Source organism: Myotis davidii, unplaced genomic scaffold (assembly GCF_000327345.1).
Source record: "Myotis davidii unplaced genomic scaffold, ASM32734v1 scaffold1182, whole genome shotgun sequence".
In the NCBI taxonomy this organism is placed as follows: domain Eukaryota; kingdom Metazoa; phylum Chordata; class Mammalia; order Chiroptera; family Vespertilionidae; genus Myotis; species Myotis davidii.
This window is the reverse complement of record NW_006293525.1, coordinates 194,209-197,321: the sequence shown is the minus strand read 5'-3', so window position 1 is coordinate 197,321 and position 3,113 is coordinate 194,209.

The window sequence follows — 3,113 nt, the reverse complement described above, 5'->3', positions numbered from 1 at the left end:
ATTCCTGGGCGCGGGAAACGCCCCGCCAGCCGCCTGGGTTCACCTAGGGAATCTGGGCCTGGCCCACACGTGCCCGGGTCTAGCGTCCCGTCTGACCTTGTCCCTCCGCTCGGTCGCCGCAGCCGTCCGCGCCCCGGCCGGGTCACCTGAGGATGCTCTGCGTCCGGGAGGTGCTAAGGCGGCTGGTGTTTGCAGGGACCAGATGGTTCCGAAGCCTCTGGGGGAGTGAAGTCCTCTGTGGAAATGTAAACGAGGAACTTCTCACTTATGCCTCATTTATGCAGTAATTCCTCCCGGTTTCCACTTGTCTTTCCTCGCGTGTGGGATGCAGACCGTCAGTGCCGCCCTAGAGGAGACCCTGGGTGACCTTGGGGCGCGCCTGGTCCCGAGTCCGGGCGGCCGCGTGGGTCTCATCGAGCAGTAGGAAGGCAGGCCCGGGCCGACTGAGCACCCGATCTGGTTGCGCAGGACCGGGTTATTAAGAGGCGTTATTGCAATGAAGAGTTTGTGGTCTTCCGCCCCCGGGTGAGTAGAGAGAGAGGGAGTTTGTGCCCCAAATGCCAGCTGTCCGGCCGACGCAGGTCTGCGGCTGCGGGTGAAACAACCCAAACCTCGCTCAGATGTATCAGTTCCCCCAAGTTCATTCATTTTGGGGTGAGGTTCTGACTGGTGATGAAACAGGAGACCTCAGGGAAAAGGAAAGCTGACCGTGGCTGTGCCCGCACTCATAGCGGTAAGAAGTGTAGGACGTGGTGGGGAATTGAGAAGCTCCGTTCATCATAGACCCCTGGACCGCGGCTCGCGAGCCACATGCGGCTCTTTGACCCCTTGAGTGTGGCTCTTCCACAAAATACCACGTGCGATTGAAACTTCGTGGCCCGTGTGCAGAAGTCGGTTTTTGGAAAGGAGATATGTAGACGAAACACGTATACAAGACGAGTGTGGATGGGAGAGTTGGAAGGGGTCGGCCTCAGCGAATGAACCTCCATCAGATTGAGGACGTTTTTAGCAAAGGCCAGAGGACCCTAATTAAGTGAATAACAATGTACCGACCTATCTAGTTTAAGTTTTAAAAATGTGGCTCTCAAAAGAAATTTCAGTGGTTGTGCTGTTGCTATTCGGCTCTGTTGACTAATGAGTTTGCCGACCACTGTCAGACTTTTGCCGTTCGTCAGCTGGGTACATTCTTTCCATTGATTTTTGGAGGGATGGGGTGTGGGGAGAGAAACGTCAGTGTGTCTCCATTGGTGGCCTCCCACACAACCCGACCCAGGCTGGGGGTCGAACCTGCAACCTCGGTGTGTGCCCTGGGCCGGGAATAGACCCTGACCCTCTAGTGCAAGGTCCGAGACTCTCACCGCTGAGAACCCCAGCCAGGGCCTGGTTTCCCTGCCTGGCTGTGCTGCGGTGTCTTTACCCAGTTCGTGATGCCAACCTGGCATGAACCTAACCTGGTCTTCTCTGCTTCCATGAGAGCACCAGGATTGAAAATGTCATCGCTGTAGATGGTAATGACCCCTTATGTCCAGGCAAGGCGGTGCTTCTAATTCTGTGACTTGTTTTCACTTCTTGAGCTCAACCCAGACAGCGGGAGGGGCTGGAATGGAGGCTCCTACCTTCACCTGCTGCTGGGCTGGGGCAGCCAGGCTTCCACCCTCGGTTCCTCTCTGACCACTGTCGCCGCAGATCCTTTGTTCCCAAAGCTTCAGAGCAGTTTTGACTTTAAGCAACACTGTAATCCAAGTCTTGGTCACTATCCCCATTCCAGCTTGCATAAGTGCATGAAGATATATAGAGCAGTTATCTATCCACCTACCTACCTACCTATCATCAACCATCACAGTGACATCACACCTTTGTAATAGCAAAAAATAGACAAAAACCTACCCTCCTGTCAACCGATGGGAAACTGGTCAGATAAACGTTGGCACATCAGCCCGGCCAGCTGGCGTGGCTCAGTGGTTGAGTGTCGACCTATGAACCTGGAGGTCATGGTTTGATTCCCTGTCAGGGCACATGCCTGGGTTGCAGGCTCGATTGGGGATTGTGCAGGAGGCAGCTAATTGATGATTCTGTCTCATCATCGATGTTTCTATCTCTCCCCTTCCCTTCTGCTCTTAAATCAATTTTAAAAAATTAAACATAATTAAAAAACCTTTTAAAAAATAAGCAATGGCACGTCAGTGCAATGGGATGTCTTATAGTTGAGAGTGCTTTCTTTTCAACCCTCAGAAGTCCATCTCATGACCCCCCCCTCCCCCGCCATCGGCCTCAAGTCCCACACGCAGGTTGAGAAGCACTGACGTAAGTCAAGCTGTGAACCTCACTGAGTGCCTGACCCTGAAATGTAGGCACGTCGTGGATTCAACTAGGAAACACCAGCAAATGCAGGAAGCTTCTCTTCCACACAGCCTGGCTGGTGCAGGCGCATGAAGCCCAGTGGGCAGGGGGGTGGCCGGCCGTTCGCTCCCTCACCGTGCGGGGTTCTCGGCAGCACAGAGAGCAGCGACTCTGTCTTCCCGAATCCAAGGTTTCCCTGTCTATTCTCTGGCTGCTCTGCCTGGCTGTGCAGACTATCCCCAGACCTGCACGTGTAACATTTCTGTACAAGTTCGTGCCTTAGAACAGCATCTTACGGGTTCTGAGTTGTCTGTCTCCCATGTGGAGAGGAGCTATCCGCGTCATTGGCCGTTGCGTTTACATTTTCCTCTCGACCCAAAGTGATAGGAATATAGCCCGGGCCCTCACGCGCGGCTGTGTCCCATCTGCACGGGGCCTAGTGAACCCGGGAGGCCCTGTGGGCCTGGGGGAAGGTGGAGGACACCTGTGGGCTGTCCACTGGCTTCGATCTTAGAGTCACTTCGTCCCCCCAGGGTCTGTGGTTTGCCTAAAGGCCTGTGGAGCCAGGTCCCTGGATGACGTCAGTCTAGGGTGTTTCTCTCTGTTTTTCCCTCTCTCTTCCACTCTCCCTAAAAAAAAAAAATCAATGGAAAAATATCCAAATATCCTTGAGGGAGGATTAACAAAAAAAGAAATAAAAAATAATAGATAAAAAATAATAAAAATACAGTTTACTAAAAAGGAGGAGGAGGAGAAAGGGGAGGAGGAGGAGA